The sequence below is a fragment of the Mustela putorius genome, unplaced genomic scaffold (assembly GCF_011764305.1).
Source record: "Mustela putorius furo isolate JIRA1106 unplaced genomic scaffold, ASM1176430v1.1 tig00000129_pilon_pilon_pilon, whole genome shotgun sequence".
Lineage (NCBI taxonomy): Eukaryota > Metazoa > Chordata > Mammalia > Carnivora > Mustelidae > Mustela > Mustela putorius.
In genome coordinates, this window is record NW_025421290.1 from 8,184,067 (window position 1) to 8,205,465 (window position 21,399).

The window sequence follows — 21,399 nt, forward strand, 5'->3', positions numbered from 1 at the left end:
GAACTAATGGTAGAGCAGGGTTGTTTAGTAAGATTTGTTTATGCAGACTCATCTCAGTGCCAGTTCCCATCTCTGTTGATAGGGTTATTCTCCTTCTTTTGGTATGGGAGAGAGAAATTCCCCTTCACAGGGGAAATTTATGTCACCTTTTTAAACATTTAATTAAATAATTAATTTGAAAGAGAGAGAGAGAAAGGGGTAGAAGGAGAGGGGGAGAGAGAGAATCTCAAGCAGACTCCACACTGAGTGCAGAGCCTGCCATGGGGCTTGATCCCATGACACTGAGATCGTAACCTGAACCAAAATCAAGAGTGGACACTCAACTCACTGAGCCACACAGGCACCCCATGTCACATTTACAAAGGGAAATTTAAGACCTGCTTTTAGGCTGATAAGGGGAGGGCACCGAGGTCATCCTGGGTCTGCTATCCCTCAATTGCCTTAACTAAAATTAATCCTTATTTTAAAATGGCATATTTTGGGGTGGCATATTCTGATTCACTTCAAGGTATAATTTCTATGTATTGACATGGAAAGATGTCCACAAAATATTAAGTTAAAAAGCAAATTATAAAATATTTGTAGTATGTTCCCATTTTTATGAAACTGTAATAAGTATAATAAAATATATTATATATAGAAAAATAATCAGAAAAGTACACAAACTTCATGGTGGTTCTCTGAGGGCATTATGGGGGACTTCTACTTTGTATTGAAATATTTGAATGTCATTGAATTTTTATAATGAAGAGATACTATTTTTGAAATTATGAAAACAAATACTAAAAAATAAATGAAGCATGCAGAACAATCCATTTGAGGCAAATCTGGAAAAGAGATAAGGTGATTAAGCAAAAGGAGGGTGGCTTTTTTTCCCTTTTTAACTGACTTAAGTTTAAATCAGCTCTTCTACCACTTGATTTAGTGTTTCCCATATTTTGGTTACCTCAGGCAGTTTTTATTGCTTATTACCAGATTTTCTGTTTCAGTTTATCCTCAGCTTCTAGAATACAGGTGTTAAATATACATTATTGGGGTGTCTAGGTGGCTCAGTTGTTAAGCATCTGCCTTCGGCTCAAGTCATGATCCTAGGGTCCTGGGATCAAGCCCTGCACTGAGCTCCCTGCTCAGCAGGAAGCTGCTTCTCTCTCCCCCTGATTGTGTTGCCTCTCTTACTGTCTCTCTCTGTCAAATAAATAAATAAATAATATTTAAAAGAAAAAAATAAATATCACATTATTGTCCTTTTGGCTAGTCATTCTCCACATGAGTGCTCTCCAACTTGTGTTTAACTTCTCTGCCTAAGCCATCTGTTTCCTAGTCTCTGGGTTCTCTTCTCCCTGGGGAGGTTCTGAGAGGACTTTGAAGGAGTTTAAGTACCTTCTTACTTGGGGAACTATGATTAATCCTTTGATTCTAGATTGCTATTCTCTTTTTCAAATGGTGCTCACCAGAACTCAAGGTTGTGTTGTAATTATTGAACTTTAGTAAGCATGGATAGTGAGGGTTTGTTAAGATGCAGAGTCTGGAGTCCAGGCTCCAGTGATTCCACTTTGGTAGGTATGATATGAGACTCAAGAATGTGCACTCTAATGAAATGTCTTAAGATGATTATGTTCTGCCCCTGGGTTCTGCATAGAAAGCAGATCTATGCAGATGCTTCCAGCATTGTAGTCAGGGAGGGCTCTAGGTTCCATTTGTTGTCAATCAAAATAGTTGATTTTATCTGTTAATTATGCATCTGGTAAAATTTTATTTGAGAAAATCTGTCTATTCATATCTACAGCTCCAACTCTACCAAATAATCACCTTTGGATTATGATTTGAAAAGTCTTCTCCAACCCGTGATTCCAAAAGTAAGTAAACCAAAAAACCTCCCTCCAAATGCCTTTATATTCTTTTCTAGCCTTGTTAGAGCTTCCTTTTTTTTTTTTTTAACATTTGAAAGTATATCTAGAAAAAAATAATAAAAGTTTATCTAGAACTCCTTTTATAATTTTTGAATTATTTTTTTAAAAAATTATTTATTTGAGAGAGAGCACGCATGCATGCATAAGCAGGGAAAAGTCAGATGGAGAGAGAGAGGGGGAAGCTGACTCCCCACTGAGCAGAGGGCCTGATGAGGGTTTTGATCCCAGGACCCTGAGATCATGACCTGAGCTGAAGGCAGAGGTTTTAACTCATTGAGCCACCTAGGCACCCCTATTTCTGGGTGTCTTATTCCTGTAAATATAGCTGATATTCTTCTGCTGCTACCATTCTTTCTTAATTATAACAGAGTTTATTATCTAGTAGAGCAGATTATCTTTTATTATTTTTTGAGTATTTTTCTTATGTTGACTTATATTTCCAGGAATAGTTTTTGCTTGGTTCTAAAGAACTCTGAAATCTTAATTGTAATTTCATTCAATTTATAAATTAATGTGGTGGAGGGGAAGAGGAAAAAAAATTGGCATTGAGTACTGAGTATTCCTTCCAGGAATATAGTATAGTTTTCAATGTAATCAATCTTCTCTTATATCTTTAATTAAGTTTTGTTATTCTTTTCTAATAGGATCTGTACATTTCTTGTCCAATGTATAGTACAGAAGCAGCACAGACATATGGTAAAGCATGAAGTCAGATGCTTGAATTCAAAGCCTGTCTCCTTTTACCAATTATGAACTTTGAGAAAGTTGCCTGACCTTGCTTGTCTCAGTTTTCATCTCTGTAAAATGGGGAGGATATTAATAACACATACTTCACAGAATTGATTAATAAATAATACATACATGCAAAGCACTTAAAACATTTCTGGCATTAGAAGTGCTATAAATTTTAAGTTAAGTGCTCTTTCTATAGGTGTAGTTGTCCTATCTGGAAGTTATTTATGTAGTGACCATAAGTGTATAGAACACTAAAGAAGACCTTGAAATGAGAAACATGTAAGCATATAAAATAGATGGGTCAAAGAATAATTCAGATGACATCCATTTATGATAAAAGTGTTCAAGAAAGTGGGTGTAGAAAAACTATAACTTAACATAATAAGGGTCATATATGACAAGTCCACAGCTAACATCACGCTCAATGGCAAAAAGCTGAAATCCTTCCTCTAAGAATAGGAACAAGGTTAGGATGTCTACTCTCACCACTTTTATTCAACATAATACTCGAAGTCCTAGCCAAGGTAATTAAGAAAGAAAAAGAAAAAACAAAAGCATCCAAATCAGAGAGGAAGGAAAACTGTCACTATTTGAAGATGACAGGATATAGAAAACTCTAAAGAAACCACTAAAAAATTGTTAGAATGAATGAATTCAGTAAAGTTGTAAAATACAAAAATTAGTATACAGAAATCTGTGGTATTTCTATATACTAATATTGAAATATCAAAAAGAGAAATTAAGAAAACAATCTCATTACAATTTCACCAAAAAGAATAAAATACCTAGGAATAAACTTAACCAAGGAGGTAAAATACCTATATACTGAAAACTATAAGACATTACTAAAGAAATAAAAGATGACTCAAATATATGGAAAGATATCCTATGCTCATGGACTGGAAAAATTAATATTGTTAAAATGTCCATGCTATCCAAAGCAATCTATAGATTCTATGCAATACCTATCACAATTCTAATGACATATGACCTAGAATAAATATTTATAAAATTTGTATCAGATCACAAAAGACCCTGACAGCCAAAGCAATCTTGACAATAAGGAACAAAGTTAGAGATATCATGCTCCCCAATTTCAAACTACACTATAAAATCAAAGGGATAAAAATTGTATGGTATTAGTATAGAAATAGAGATATAGATCAGTAGAACAGAATAGAGAGCCCAGAAATAAACCCACACATATATGCATAATTAATCTATGACAAAGCCACCAAGAACATACAATGGAGAAAGGACAGTCTCTTTAATAAATGAAGTTGGGAAAATTGAATAGCCACATGCAAAGGAATGAAACTAGATCACTATCTCACACTATACACATAAATTAACTAAAAATGGATCAGGGACTTGAATGTAAGACCTGAAACCATAAAATTCCTAGAAGAAAACATTGGCTGTAAACTTCTTGACATCAGTCTTGGTGAAGTCTTCGTGGATCTGAATCCAAAGGCAGTGGAAACAAAAACAAAAATAAACAAATGGGACTACAGCAAACTAAAAAGCCTCTGCACAACAAAGGAAACCATCGACAAAACAAAGAGGCAACCTACTGAATTGAAGAAGATATTTTCGAACCATATGTCTGATAAAAGATTGATGTCCACAAAATATAAAAAATGCCTACAATCCAACAACAACAAAAATCCAATCAAAACATGGGCAACATGTTAAACAATCCCATCAAAAAATGGGCAGAAGATCTGAAGAGATATTTTCCCAAAGAAGACCTACAGATTGCCAACAGGTGCATGAGAAGATGCTGAATATCACTACCAGGGAAATGCAAATCAAAACCATAAATGAGATATCACCTCATACCTGTGAGAATGACTGTTATCAAAAAGACAAAAACCCCAGCAAGTTTGGAGGGAACATGGAGAAAGGGGAACCCTCATATACTTGGTAAATTGGTTGCAACCACATATGGTGATTCCTTAAAGAACTGAGAGTAGAACTACCGTATAATCCAGCTTTTCCACTTTGGTGTATTTATTTGAAGAATATGAAAACACTGCTTCAAAAAGATGTGAACCACTATGTTTACTGTAGCATTACTTGCAAGAGTCAAGATATGGAAACAACCTAAGTGTTTACTGATCGATGGACAAATAAAGAAGATGTGATATATTTATACAATGGAACACTACTCAGGCATAACAAATAATGGAATTTTGACATTTGTGGTAACACGATGGACCTTAAGGGTATTATGCTAAGTGAACTGTCAGAGAAAGGCAGATACCAATGATTTCACGCATATGAGGAATGTAAACACACAAAAAACGAACAAAATAGGACAAAAACAAACTCATAGACACAGAGAATAGATTAGGGATTACCAGCAGGTTGAGTGAAATGGGTGAAGGGGGTCAATTGTTTGGTAGTGAAAGGCAACTAGATTTGTGGTGGGAATCACTTTGTAGTGTATACAGATGACGAATTATAAAGCTGTATACCTGAGATGTATATAATAAGAAAAATTAAATATTCTCATTTGATATAAAATTTGGAAATGCTTAGTGGTCATGGTTGTACAACATTGTGAATATAATTAATGCCATTGAATTATACAGTTAAAAATAGTTAAAATAGAAAGTTTTATGTTACATATATTTTATCACAGTAAAAAAATTTTTAAAAGATGCTAAGAAAAAAAAAATAAGTCAGAGGCAATCATTTAATTTAATAAATTAAATCATTAAATCATTTAATCATTTAAAGCCCTGGTACTTATAAGGCAGAATAGCCTGTGGAAAGGCTGTCTCCTTGAACAAAGGCAAAGGCAGGATTTATAAAAAGCTAAACCCTCAACATTTCACAACAGAAAGGGATCAGTTGATTTAGTCAAGTCTAGTTCAGGATTGGTTAGTATGCAATGGAACAGACTGATTACTGCCTATTATGCTGTGGTTTCTCCAGGAATTATGTGTTCCCACTAAAGCTCATCCTCTTTATTCAGGCTTTTACCCAGAACTAATTTTCTTTTATTTTAGACATTCTTTAGCCACTTGCTAGCCTGTGCTCCATTGTATAAATGATTATTATCACATATTTAACTGTGACTTTATGTTTGTAGTTTTAACCCAACAAACTCTGAACTGTTCACCACTAAACCTTGTCTTATTCACCTTTGTCTCTGAGATGCCTTGACCAGATTCTAGCACATACTAAGAACCCAACAAATGTTCCAGTGAATAATATTCCAGCCTGTACAAAAACTGGGGATGAGGGGGATCTTTGAAAATCACAGTACATTGACCATTGGAAATTAAATGTTCCCATTTCATTAAACTCCTGTAGATAGCTGTTTCTTCATCTTAAAAGGAAGACTTTGGGCCATATCCTTGGTTTTCGACTCTGGCTGTACATGAGACTCACCTGTAGGACTTAGCCTCTGATGCCCAGACCCTACTCCACACCAATTAGATCAGAATCTCGGGTACTAATATTTAAAAAACCCCTGCCTATAATTCTGTTAAACAGGCCACACTGAGATCAGCAGGGCAGGGTTGTCCTATCACGTCTGTGAGTATGAGGAACATCTGATAATCTTCAAGTGAGGGAGAAGCAAAATAAAAATCTCTAGTCATCTGGGATCATCTGTGTAGTAGCAAATATTCATACCTACTTTGGCAGTCTGTGAGAGGACATCATTTTACTATTGTAGCTCAGGATGTAATTGCTGTCCATAATCTAATCCAGTAAGTAGAGAATTGGTCAGTACCTTTTAGTAAGATTTACACAAAAATGCATACAAAATTTTAAAAGATCTGATGCTTAATAGGATAAATTAGTTGTCTGGCAAAGCCACTTATGTGGACTACTTCACAATTCATGGATGCTTGGTCATTGAGCCCTACTGCGGTCATTTTCACATTTAAGTCTTCTGGTATGTTAGGAGGCTTTGTGATTTCTTGTTAAAGAATGGAGATTAAAAATCAAACAAAACCAAACACAGACAAAAAGAAGTCTTCCTTGCCACCATGACGACCTCCTTTCTCCATGGCTCCATTTCTCTGCCCCTTCACGGAAAAACAGCTCAACTAAGATTTCTCCTGTCCCTATTTTCCACTCCCTGTTTCATTCACTTTCATTTGGCTTCTTTCCTATCAAGAGATGGAAGCTGCACTTTCAAGATTGTTACTAATGACCTCCAAACCAGCAGATACATTTCATCAGCCCACTTGACCTTTCTGCAACTTTTAACTTACCATTAACACTCCCTTTCTGGTTTTCCTCCTCCGGAGGTGGCCGCTCTCCTGTCTCTTTTACTGGCTTCCCTTTCTCAACCTGATGACTAAAATGTTGGAGTGCTTCGGGGGACACAGAACCCTTGACGTTGGTTCTGTGAATTTTTGCTAGAAACAGAAGCTAGATATCCTGACTTGCCCTACCACACAACAGTTCAGCGGTGGTATCACTTTATTGCAATTTTTCAAATTGCAACTCAAATTTTTGTGAACCAGAAGGATTATCTTCAACCACTACGAGAGAACACTGAATGTTGCTGGAAATTTTGTGGCAGATGCACTGTTTCTTAGTTAATGAATCCTACCATGACAATACAAAATACCACTTATATGTGAAACTTAGATGCAGAAGTCATTTCATTGGATCACAAGTAATGGGAAGTTCCAATATACTTTCTAGGCTGCCGAAGTTAAAACAAAAAGCAAGATCTCCATTTCCACGCAAACTTGCAGCACGTATGTTTTCTAAACTCAAAGTCAAGTGCAAAGGGAATTTCTGTGTTGTGAAGTCTCTGAACTGTGCAATTGAGCTTCCATCTAACTTCAGTTGGAAGTGATCCATCTGCAATACAGCGACGTGCCAAAAGGCAAATATCAAGAGAAGAATCTAATAGAATTCCATAAATGCTTTTGGAGTGATTAATAGGCTCAATAAGAATCATGTGCTTGTGGACGGATGTCAGTATTTGTCAGTATCTACCTTTGTGAAAGACATTTTCAAAGACGATATACATAAAACCTCATTCTAGATCAGCATTACCCTGAACATTTCAACCAATTTTATTAGAAACACAAAATCTGAACCCCAGTTAAGCAGAACATTATCTTCTCTCAAATAATTCTGTTCTTCTCATTAGTAGACCTGTATGACAAATCAATAAAAAGAATTGGGGAACTTTTTCCCTTTCTTGTTCTATTAGTTCCTGTAAAATATTCCTGATTCTGCCCCTTGATCCTTTATAGAAAAAGTTGCTGAGCCCTGGTCTAACCCACCATCATTATCATGCACAACTCAGAAGATTCCAGGCTGTGGATCATCTGGCTTCTGTCTACTTCTTCAACCATCCTTGCTCTCTCTTCCTCGAATGTATCAGTCTTCCATCCCTCAGGAGTTTTGTATCTGCTGCATCTTTTTGCCTGAAATACCTTTAAAGGTTCAGCCTTGGGGACTGAGCCCTTAATCATTGGGGTCTGTGCTAACTGCCAGCACTCGGGGTTGTCATGGCTGAGCTATGGAGACCCCCACATCCAGGATCAGCAGTGTTGTGTGTGTGGTATTAGTGTGAGAGGAAGGGAAAACACAGTGTTTTTCCTAGACAAGATTTGGTACAACCTAGCAATTAAGCATTAAAAGATGATTATTTTTGCTCTTTTCTGATTTTTGCAATGGCTAGATATTTGTGAGTATAGTCATTTATGCCTCTCGTTCACCAGCTTGGAGTTGCAAACATTTCACTCTTGTGTTTGTTCTCCAAAGTACAGCAAGTAAATGTTTCCCTAATCAGTAAGAACCCTAGCCAGTGGGGGCGCGTCCGTGAACATGAATAAAGGCCCTGGGCATGCTTACTGGTATCTTAACTTCAGTCCTGGTTGTCCTTTGGGCTTCCCAATGGGGCATGTTCTTGGACTTGTACTGCAAGACACAAAGGCTAGACCTTTGTTATTTCTGGAGGACTAGAAGCATCGGTAGCACCTGGGAAGGAGCTTGCTAGAAACTCAGTCTTGTATGCCACCCTAAACATAATCCAAACCTATTTAACAAGGGTGCCAGGTGAATCTTGGGTCAACCTGGATGCTGGTTGATGTGGAAGGTGGTTCCAGCTGGTGCTTATTGCCGCCACCATCGCCTCTGAGGATTTCCAGACACTTCTGCCTCTTGCAGCCTAGCTGACTCTGCTCCACCACCATCCAGTTCAGAGTCTGGGACAGGGCCACAACTCTCCCTAATCTAAGTCATTCCACGGGTGGAATGTAGTTCAGTGAAGTCCAAATGGCCACCTTCAGCAAAACCTGTTAATTCGGAGATTAAAACCTTATGTCCTAGAACCTTATGCCACTCTCTTGGGCTGCCTCTACCATGGCCCGGGACAGCTCAATGCCTACAATGGAACAAGCTTTAGGCAGCATCCTGCCCCAGAATCCTGATCAAACCAACTCCTGGACGTAGGGAGAGAGGAAGCAAGTTTTTTCCTAATTTCATTCTTAGGACTGCTGGTTAGAACTCTCATTTCCTGGCCCAGGATTGACCCTTCTCTAGGATGATTGACAGTGGGAACATCCATTCCCTTCAGGGGAAACCCCACCTCCACCCACAGGGGCGTGGTCTGACATATAATAGTTTGACATAAGCACATTCCCCTCAAGTTCAGGTTTTTGGTTTTAAGTAACACCACATGTGGGATATCAACAGCCCTGGCAACTTTCTTTTCCGTTTCTTCTCATCAAGATTCTGAAACATGATTGTGTAAACTCATCCTGGGCTACCTGGTTATATAAGAATTCACTTGACATGTTTAAAGCTTCCTGAGAACAGGTTATATACTTACTTAAGGATCCAAGGAAGAAAAGTTATGATTAAGGAGAACTGGCTGAGATATGAATAACAGTAAGTGAAGTGAAATTTTCTCTGGGTTTTTCTAAACAAAAGGTATTAGAAAGTATTAGCAAGAGGACCTGCTGCTTTTGAATTACATATAACCTGAGTCTAAAAGAGATTGGTGATTGCTGATCTTCAACAATGACTTTGGATTGCTCAATGCTGTCTTGGAAACCCTACTGACTGGCAATTTTTAGCTTTTCTTTTAGAGCTTTTGTATGAGCTTTAAAAATAACCCAGTTATGCTGGCTGGAAGGCAGTTTTTCTGCGAAAGATTTTCTAGGGGTTGGAAAGCAGAAAGAACAATGAATAGAAAACACTTGCTGTTTATTGAATTTAAACATGCTTTGTATTTATATAAACTGGAGGGCATTTTTCACATTCATTGTCTCAGTTTATCCTTCTGTCAGCCCTGGGATTACTAGAGAATATCCCATTTTAAGAATCTGGAAAAACTGGAGCCCAGAGAAGTTAAGAGGCTCCAAAGCAGTAAAATCAGGTCTCCAGCTCATCTTTTGACTCTAAATTCAGTTTTCTATCTCTGGTTTAAAAATGCTTGAGTCCAAGTGGAGGATGGATGGAGAATGGGCTGATGTGCTCTGAGCTGCCGGCAGGATCCACAGAAGCTCCAGTTCATTACAATAGGTCATTTTTGTCTGTCTTTATAACAGGCTGAGGGAATGATCTAGACCAGAGCTCTACCCCAAACCTCGTTTCTTTGTCCCACTTGCTCTTTCCTTTCTCATTTTCCCTCTCTCATTTATTCCTTAAATAATAGCTTTCTTTCCACTTCACTCCCACTGGTTTAACTTGATTTTTAAAGGACTTTACTAGTAACATCCCAGAATGACTCAGTGTGGAGGAAACTACAGCAGATGGAGAGAAGGAAGCGGAGGAGGGGGTGTGGAAGGAAGGGGGAGCTGAGGAGAGCAAGTGTGGAGAGCAACTTAGTGCAGACACACGAATTTCTCCATCCAGACTGGTATTCCGAGATATTCCCTGCTGCTCTGGAATCTCTGTAAACACAGGGATTTGTCTGGAATGACTTTACAGCTCAGCAGGAAGCTCGCTAAGCGCCAGGACTCTCAAACTGTGAGCCCGGCTCAGAAATCAAGGGAGGAGGCGCTCTGAGACTGGCATGTGCTCCCTGCCTGGGCCAGCCGGTGCCCAGGGAAGCTGGGAGAGGGCCACGGAGGCTTGTGCAGGCTCTGATTCTGTTCGAGGGCTGAAAGTAACCTCGCAAAGGCATCTACTACATCTTTGTTGGCGTTATGGTGAACCACACCTAAAATGTCCCAGAAAACCATTAAAAACAAAAAAACCAAAAACCCCAGCCCAGTTCTTAAGACTTTTTTTTAGAGTAGGAACGTCCATGATTTTACTCAATACTTTTTATTTTCAAAAATCTTTTTTATGAGAAAAATCTACTTCTTCCCTGCTGCAACTGAATTCTGTTCCTCTTTTTTCCCTAAATGGTCCATGTTTGCTGAGAGCCATGGGTAATATTTCTGTCTTGTGAGGTGCTTGAGACCTACAGCTTTTGAGTAAGAGAAACTTTGAGAGAGCAAGAGAAGACAAATGTGGATGACTGGTGTTTCTGGGAAGTGACATGCAGAGACTTACCCTGTAGACTGCGTCCTTGTAGAGAAGGGCACTGGGAGGGGATCACAAACCAGGGTCAAACTACAAAGTGAAGGGAAAGGCATGCTGGGCTTTTTGCTGTCCAGTGATGCCCCTAACTCTCTGTGCCAGCACTGGTGGCCTGCCCTCCTCCAGCCAGAAGGCCACTCTGTAGATGAACCCTTAGATGCAACTTGGGGATTTATCTTATTTTTTAAAACAGTTATGAGGAGTGGCTAGTCACGATTCATGCTCTGTACACTACTTACTAGCTGTATTAGGGTTTTTCAGAGAAATGGAACTAACAGGACCTCTATCTCTATCTGAATATCTGCCTATTTATCTGTCTGTCTCTTTAACTGTCAAGAGATTTATTTTAAGGAATTGAATCATGCACTTACTGAGGCCTGCCAAGTTTGAAATCTGTAAGGCAAGCTGGCAGGTTGGAGAGTCAGGTAAGAGTTGATGTTGCAGTCTTGAGTCAGAAGGCTAGAAACACAGGAAGAATTTCTGTTGAAGTCAAGAGGCAGAATTATTTCTTCTTCAGGAAACTTCAGTCTTCTCTCTGAAGACCTTCAACTGATTAGACAAGGCCCACCATATCATGGAGGAGTAATCTGCTTTATTTAAAGTCCACTGATTATGATAATCACATCTAAAAGACCTCTAGATGTTCTAGCAACATCTAGATTAGTGTTTGGCTAAACAACTGGTCACCATGGTCTAGACAAATTCATGCAAAATCCAGCACTAATCTAGCTTTCAACTTATTAGGAAGTTACTTAACCTCTTTAAACTAAGGTTTTTAAAAAAAAATTCTTTTGTAGGGGGGCCTGGGTGGCTCAGTGGGTTAAAGCCTCTTCCTTCGGCTCAGGTCATGATCCCAGGGTTTTGGGATTGAGCCCCGCATTGGGCTCTCTGCTCAGCCTGCTTCCTCCTCTCTCTCTCTGCCTGCCTCTCTGCCTATTTGTAATCTCTGTCAAATAAATAAATAAAATCTTTAAAAAAAATTATTTTGTAAAGTGGAGGCAATGGGATAAAGCTTAGCCCAGTGCATGGATAATGGAGCAATACATATTGTTATAGTATTATGATTGTTGCACATTTTCAAATAAATTTACATTACAAGTCTAGGGAGTTCCACATATTGGAAATCAAATAGAAAAATCAGTTCTATTTATTATTTTTATTGACTTGCCATCAGACCCAATATTTAAGTTGATACATAGACATTGATTGCTTAATGTTTAAAAATGTATGTTTGTTAGCACATGCGATAATATGATAACAATAAAGGTAAAATAACAAAAGTATGACAAATCATCTATGATCCCATTACTGTGACAGAACAGCTGTGTTCATTTCTCTGTTATCTCTGCCAGTCCTTACCCATCCATGCATAAACACATTATTTATATAGAGGTGTATTCAGGGTGGATCAGTTTTTCCATTTTGCTATACTTTAGTGATATTAAACCAGTTCAGATATTAAATAGTCAAATGAACTCCATGCTGGTTAAAAATTACAGTTATCCTCTCTCATCCTTCCAAGGAGCCAGAGCCACCGGGCAGTATGCTCTGTCCAGGTGACTGCTTGGTAGGCAAGTTGTCTGAATGTTTTGCATCTCATTGTTTTCCTACAAAAAGGGAAGCTGAAGGACAAAAGCTCATGGATAGATTGTAGATGTATTAAACTAGAGAAAAGTTAATCAAGTTCTGCTCTTATGGATTCTATTTATGTCTCTCTTTCATTCATTTAAAATGTGTTGAGTTCCTTCAATGTGCTGTGTACTAGATACTGGGATATATCCAAGCAGAAGGAAACCACAGATCTGCCTTCCCAAAGCTGCAGACTAGAAGATGAGATGGATGATGAAGAACCATGTAAGAGCCACAATAGGGTGCAATGTCTAACGGAGGCTTACAGCTGGGGACGGGGTGGGAGGAGGTGTCTAGGAAGATATTCTAAGCTCTGAAGGATGAATAGGAGTTTGCCAAGTGAAGAGGGGAGAGGGGCTAATGTCTCTTCCTTTGATAGCAGAAAAATGTTTATTTTTCCAGAAAACTGAATCTAGTTGTTTTTTTTTTTTCTATTTATTCAGACAAAACTGAACTTCAGGTAAGGTCATGAGAATAGCATGTGCAAAGGCCCACCATCTGTACACTGGTTTGGGGAGCTGAATATAGATGACTCTGGCTATAGGAAGAGTATGAGAGTGAAAGGGGTCCATATGAAAGAATTTGATCAGTAGGAATCCACTGAAATGTTTTAAGGAAGGGACTGATGGGGCGCCTGGGTGGGTTGTTTGGTTAAACAGCTGGGTTTGGCTCAGGTCATGATCTCCAGGTCCTGGGATTGAGCCTCAAGTTGGGCTTTCCGCTTAGTGGAGGAATGTGCTTCCCTGCTTCTCCCTCTCCCTCTGTGCCCCACCCCCACTCATGCATGCATGTGTGCTCTCTTTCTCTCAAATAAATAATTTTTATTTTTTTTAAAGGAGAGGACTGACATGACATGATCTATATACTTAAGGAAAACTACTTACGCTAGAGCATAGAGAGTCAGGGACAAAGACAAGACTGATTATACGGAGAATAGTATGTCATCACTGGGATAATCCAGGTAAGAAGTGACAGGTAACAATGGCACAGATGGAGAGAAATGAATCAAATCAAAAGATATTAAGAAGACAGAAAGGCTCAAATTTGGTTTGAGAGACAGTGAGAAGTTAAGAACAACACACAGAGGGGCGCCTGAGTGGCTCAGTGGGTTAAAGCCTCTGTTTTCGGCTCCCGCCATGATTCCAGGGTCCTGGGATCAAGCCCCACGTTGGGCTCTCTGCTCAGCAGGGAGCCTGCTTCCTCCTTTCTCTCTCTGCCTACTTGAGATCTGTATATGTCAAATAAATAAATAAAATCTTAAAAAAAAAAAAAGAATGACGCACAGAGTTCTATTCCATAACTCTCTGTGCTTGAAAGTGAATTTTCTTCATCTCAAATTATTTTGTTTTTAAGGGCAATTTTTGTTATATCATCTAGTCAAATAGTCTATCATGACAGAGAAGGCACCATGCACAGGAGAAAGAGTACTTACCTAGAGGCTAGGTCCAGGCCCTCCAGTGTGATCTCTTTGCAGGGAATGTGAACAGCTACAATATAGGATGACATGATTATGAACAGGGCTGGGACTTTGAGTCATGGCACAGATACAGAATAAACCCATTTCCATGGCACTTAGGACAAACTTCTGAGGCTCTTGTAGCCTGAAGAAACTGGCCCAGGGTTCTTTTTGCTCTAGGTCTTGCCTAATTAGACTAAGGAGCAAGGAGAATCCATATTTTGCCATCCCTCCAATGAATTCAGGGCAAATCGGTATGCTGAAGAACATCTTCTGGGTAGCTCAGGCAAGGTAGTTAAATTTTGAGTCAGATCATTTGGACTATTGTCTTCATTCCACCATTTACTAGTTGTGTGACTCTGAAAGAATGATTTTTCATTCCAAGCCTCAATTTTTCTCATCTGTAAAATGGGACTAATAAGAGTACCATCAAAGGATTGTTGTGAAGATTAAATAAGAGAATGTCTTAATTAAATAATTAAACAAGAGAATGTCTATAAATATTTTATTAGAGCTCTTGAATACAGAGTAAGTTCTCAATATAGGGGCACCGGGGTGGCTCAGTGGGTTAAGCCTCTGCCTTTGGCTTGGGTCATGATCTCAGAGTCCTGGGATCGAGTCCCACATCAGGCTCTCTGCTCGGCGGGGAGCCTTCTTCCTCCTCTCCCTCTCTCTGCCTGCCTCTCTGCCTACTTATGATCTCTCTCTGTCAAATAAATAAATAAATAAATAAATAAAATCTGTAAAAAAAATTCTTAATATATATTAGCCATGATTTTTAAAAAATATAATCTTTCCTTTGAAGTGTACAATTCAGTGATTTTTAAAGAAAATTTACAGAGCTGGGCAAGCATCACCACCATCCAAATTTGAAACATTTTCATCACTTCAAAAAGATGTGCCCAAATGTATTATACTCTGTCCCTACTCAACCCCAGGCAACCATAAATCTACTCTCTGTTTCTAGAAATTTATCTTCTCTGAACATTCTATATAAATAAAGTTGTATAGTATGTAGTCTTTTGTGTCTGACTTCTTTAATTGAGTATGTTTTGGAAATTCTTTCATTTTGTAGTATAGATCAGTACTTTTGTTTCTTTTCATTAGTGAATGAATAGTCCATTGTATGGGCATACCACAGGTTGTCTTTCCATTCACCAGTTGGTAAACATTTGGACTGTTTGTACTTTTGGGCTATTATTAATGATGTAACATGCACATCCATGTACAAGTCTTTGTATGGCCCTATTAACATACAATCTTCTGGTTCTAAAATTCAAAAATTCTAAGAAACATTGAACTTGTCAAGAGGATGACCGTTGAAACAGGCTCTGGTTCTTATCCTTGGGCAATAACTATTTTTGCCAGGATGTTTTGAAGAAACACACTTATTTATATCCAACAAAGAAATTTAACTTTTCAATTAAAAAAGAAAAAAGAAAAAAGAAAAAAAAACTTCATTTAAACAGAAGATTTAGCCAAAAGCTGGTTGGGATTTGGTTTGTTATTCTTGAATTTTAATTAAAATTTCAAAAAGAGTTAAACTAGGCTGCCAGTCCAAGGGTGGCCATGTTGCACAACTTCAGGGGGCATCCTTTCATTGGAGTTGTGTGTCCAATGGGTGCTGCTGACATGGAACTCCATGGGGGTCATTCTGCCTGGAAGTGTGGGGCACAGGTGGTCATACCACTGGTTCTGATTCTAGATAGTCTCCACTCTGGCACCATTCAGGGACCTGCTCTGTTTTGGAGGGCAGTGTCAAGTCAGAAAGGGAGGTGAGCCCAGGATGCCGTTCTGCAGACTATTGTAGCTCCAGTCTTTGGAGTCCTGGGAAGTAGGGCGGGGGGCTTTGTTTGAAGTCAAGGAAATCTCAGACTAGAGCTACAGATGGTGTCTTTGAATTGCTGGCAGGACAGACCAAAACCTCTGACAGGCTCACAACTGAAGCAGTCTCCTGCACATTCTCCTTTCTAAAGGGATCTTTTTTTTTTTTTAAATTTTTTTTTTAAAGATTTTATTTATTTACTTGAGAGAGAGACAGTGAGAGAGAGCATGAACGAGGAGAAGGTCAGAGAGAGAAGCAGACTCCCCATGGAGCTGGGAGTCCGATGCGGGACTCGATCCCGGGACTCCAGGATCATGACCTGAGCCGAAGGCAGTTGTCCAACCAACTGAGCCACCCAGGCGTCCCATAAAGGGATCTTGAGCTTAATGTCCACAGGCTAGTTGAGATCTTGAAGATTTGTTCCTACCATGGAATTGTATCCCCTTGTCTAGACAAGAATGGGTTAGGGCTGTGGGTAAAATTTTGGGGTAAAAGAAGCCAACTAGGACATATGTCTTACTGGGACATGCACTTAGTCCCATCTTTCCCCTAAGAGCACTGGGCTGAACCCTCTCAGCAGAGAGTTGTGGAAAAATTAGAGACGTTCTGTGGAAAGACCAAGTTAATGTTCAAGTCTCAGAATCTGATCTTAGGTCAAATATCTTTTGCTTTTGCCAGTAAAAAGAGCCCAGATGTTTTTCTATTTACTTAGGCAAACCCTTGAAACACAAGTTCGTGATATAAAACTTTACATTTGCAATGTTAAGAACCCATATTTGGAAAGTCACAAGCATAAAATATATGCTGTGAAATGGGAGGTCAGGATGGTGAACTCATTTTAGAACCATAGTTTTGACTCAAGAATTTTGATGGGGTCTTCACATTGGTTGAGCTTCTTGGTCCTAATATCATTGAGAGAATTAAATCATGATATTAAAACATTGAAACACTAATGCTTTGTTTTTATTGGCAAGAACTAAAATGATCTAATACTAATGCCATGAAACATCAGTCACTTTTTTCCTGATGAATAAGATGAACTTTGGCTGCTTATGATAGTAAATTTAATAATGTCAGTGATTTGAACTGTTTCAATTCTAAATGCGCAGAAATGTGTTTTACTGCATCTCTCTCTCTCTTTTTCTCTCTCTCTGGTACTACTACTGTCAGGAAGTTTTGTGGCAAATAAGTCCAAATACATAGATTAGAGCATATCATTCACATGTGCCACGTGGATGCCAAAGTATGAGTACCCACGACCAAGGCTCTCTCTCACAGGTGGTCTGAATTTGCTTCTAGCTGGTCCTGTAAGCAGATTCAATATTTCATAAGCACTGCTCCATCTCATGCCTCCATTATTGACACCACATGGAAGTCAGGAAATTGGTTCTTTCTGGGAACAGTTTGCAGAAATATGCAGCCTGTCAGCCCCTTTCTCATGGGTGCATTAACAGAGCGGCTCACCATTACAAGTAACGAACCTTCTCCAGATGTGTGTAGCGACTCAGCTCCAACTTTATCTTCAGTCCCGAAGATGGACTTGACAAGATGGATTATTTGTGGCTGTATTGTAATAACTTTGTGAAATCGGAATTCCCAACGATTGTAATGGAGGGTGAGGAATCAGCAGCAGAGGGACAGAGAATGTCTCTTTCTCCAGTAAACAATACAAAAGTACAACAACAATAAAAAGAGCACATCAGCGGTGGCATTTTCCTGCCTTGGACACCATCTCTTCCAGACTGTTCTCATTCTTTCCCTTTTATGATTCTGTTTATGTTACACACATTAAAGTTAAGTCATGTCTTTAATAAGATGGAAACTGGAAGTGAGATTTGGAAATGACTGAATCAGGCTTCTTAACTTTTTTCTTCTCTTGGAGAGCTCAAAAACAACTGACAGAAGGGGATATACCAAAGAAAACAATTTTAATTGTCGGCTTCCATGGAAAATTCAATCCAGTCTTTCATTCATTCCCTGCCTAGTGTGGTGCCAACACACTTTTCACTATACGGCCAGGGGCTTAATTTAGCTGACAAATTTCTGAAGATATAACTAAGTTTCTAAAAGAAAGACTGTAGCTACAAATGATGCATGCGCTTTTTCAGTCACAAAAGGTAGAAAGATTTTTCCAAGATCGAGTAATTGGGGATAAATTTCTTTTGCATTTTATTAGCAAAACAAGGCTGTATTTAAATCTTTCTTGTAACTTACAAGTACCCTGAATTGATAGCTATAAAACTGGGTCCCTTTGGGAGTTATTTGTCCATCTCCAAGGTTGGCAGTCCTATTTGTTTGATGTAGATGTTCTAGATAAAATTCCTCAAGTCCAGCTGTTATGATTTAGCTTAATGTTCGTACAGAAGGATTTCCTTTGTCATCGAAGAGATGGAATCAAAACAGAATTAGTCATTCTTGCATCTTCTATTTATAGCCCAGCTAGTATTCAGATGCATTGTAGAAGAATGATGTAGACATTTTTCTTTCTTTTTTTTTGTAAACAAAACTATTTACACTCTGTGGATTTAACTTGGTTGCTAATTTAGATGGCACTTAACAAAAAAATTACCACTTAAGTGAAAAATTACCCAAGTCGTACTATTTACATTTTCAGATTAAGTGTGTTTCAGTACAAAGTATGTGGGACGACCGGAAGTCATGGATGACTTAATGGAAGTGACAGGGGTAGAAAAGTTCAATCTGAAAAGTTGTTTTTATGGGTTGTTCATGATGAATAGTTCAAATCGTGTCTTAACAGAATTCCACTCTATTTAGTCTGATGCCAGTATCAAAGCTAGCCCTCAAATTTAGTGACAGTCATGGTTTAAGACATTTTTATTTAGGGGAAATTTTAATAAGTTAATTTGCTTTTTTGGGGGTGGTGAGGTGGGGTAGTGGTCTTAGGGGTCTATATTGGGACAATGGAGCACTTAGGTAATTTGGTTATATAACCTGGTTATCAGAATTCCCTAGGACACCGAGTTTTCTTATTTCCTTTTCTTTTTTTCTTTCTTTCTTTTTTTCTTTTAGTAGAGAGCTGACTTGAGAGAGATCTAGAATAGCTTACTGGTTATAAGGAGGTAAGAAGAAAGAGTACCAGCTTTTCACTGATCTGATCTATATGGTAATTAGATTGTGTCATTAAATAAGATGAGGTATGGGACAAGTGTCTTGTAAATATTCAAATACTCTGCTATTTTTTATTATGACACCATCTGAAGCATCTGAAGCAGCCTCTGTTATGCAATAGCTCTCAAATCAGTGTTTGTTGAGTTATATTAAATTAAATCAAGGAGAAATTAGATGATAGATCAAAAATACAAGTAAGTTGAAGAGGTTGACAGTTAATGTTCTCCATGTAAAATTTCTCTGTTAGCAGTGTTGGGTGAGCAGAGGGCTTATTTTCATTGTCAATGGCATGGAAAAAAATTTGTTAGATACAAAAACAGTATATTCTAGTAAGATGGTCTTGAAATTTTATTCTTATTTTTAAGACTGTTGACAAACAGTTAAATTAACAATCAATTAATGAATGGCTGCAATGTGTTGAATTTATCACAGTTGGTGATTATAGGGTAAGTATGGCTTTGTTTCCTATGTGTGCTAAACTTGCATTAGGAGATCCATTGTATTAAGGAGCTATTGAAGTTGCCTCTGAGGGAGATCAGAAAATCATATAAATCCAGTCTATAAACATGAGAACTCTGAGCTACAGACCAAAATCAGCCACCATACAACTGTTCAGATATCTGGCCCAATCCTAGACAGTGGTGCTTCTCTATGTGGGATTCAATATCTGGTCCCTAGGGTATGGATAAAAGTTTCAGGGCAAAAAGTCTCAGGCTCTGAGCCCCCCTCCCCCAAGAAGATTTCCTACACTTCCATGACCAATCTTTTTAATTATTCTAACACTAGTTGGAAAGAGAATATGGTGCTAGAGAGATCTACATCATCTTGTCCAGAGGATAAGAGTCTGGGCAGGAGGAACTTCTTCTTCTTCTTCTTCTTCTTTTTTTTTTTTTTTTTTTACCAATTAAATCAAAGGGTAGTTTATTAAAAAAAAGATTCAAAACAGAAACTCTAAGTACCAGTGTGTACATTGTACACATTTAAATGACTCACAAGAATGAAGTTTTTTTTTTCATATACAAGAAGATTATATCACCTTGTTTATCAAAAGATGTTCAAGGAGAAATTGGACTCCAAATCGCATACAAGATTGCCATCTTAATCAGACCGCATTTCAAACATGCAACGACGCCACTGGTAATAAAGCTTTGGAATGGGTGTTCATTCTATTATTTGACTACAAATAGGATAGAAAGCAAGATCCGTTGAGAATTTAATCTAAAATAGAATGGAAGCTGTCACTGTCTGCCTCAGCACTCCTCACTCCTCTGCTGCCATTTTGAGCAAGTACTCCTTGTCAATCTTGAAGAGTCTCCACCCCTCCTCGCTGGACAGATCAGAAGCACCTCTTCTTTTGTAGAAGCTGATAGATGGTTCGTTCCATTCTGCTACCAAGAAGTGCATGCTGCTGCAGCGACATTTCATCGCAACCTGGCTTAGATTTCTTCAGGATTTCTGATCCTATGCCAAAGCCTCTATAATCACTCATTACGAAGAAGTCCTCAAGATACAAGAGTTTGTCTATCCATGGGTCATAGGTAAAGTAGTACATGGAGAAACCCACAACACTGTGTCCTTCCGGAGACTGGTGCTCCTTGGGCACTTCTGCAACCAGGCAGTGGTAGAAAGGGTGCTCTCCGAAACCATCCTCTAGTAGATCTTTTCAGTTAACATTACTTGGTCTTCCATGTATTCGTATTTAGCCAGTTCCATGATCAGCCGCAGGATGTCACTGCAGTCGGCGGTGGTGGCCGGGCAGATCACGAATTTAGCCATTTTCATCTTTTGCTTTTCTTCCCTTTGCGGACCAGGCCCCTGTACTTGAACAGCAGGAGGAGGTGGTTCCTCATTCGTCTCCCGGGAGCGTCCTCTTCTCAGTCAGGCTGGCACCATGACCCGGCGGACCTCGGTATAGGACAGAAAAGCTACACCGGATTGCGACTAAACCTGCGCGGCGGAAGAACTCCTTAAGGAGAGCTCACCCCATGTCACTGTTGTGGAGTGTGTCATTCCTTGTGAGATCATAGGCTAGAATTAGAGGGGATGAGTTAGTGACAACTAAGGCTCAAACTCATGTAGTCCATGGGAAGATATATGGCAGCCAGTAATAGCAGCAGTCTGTTCTTTCTCAACCCTACACAGAGGGAGATCCAAGAGCAACAGTGGGTTCAGGTTTAGGGGATGTAAGTCCAGGT

General features: G+C 38.8%; 1 pseudogene; it reads right to left on the bottom strand.

Moving 5' to 3' along the window:
* Positions 1–20,108: 20,108 nt before the first annotated feature.
* LOC101693491 lies at positions 20,109–21,178 on the bottom strand (annotated as a pseudogene).
* Between the last annotated feature and the right edge of the window lie 221 nt (positions 21,179–21,399).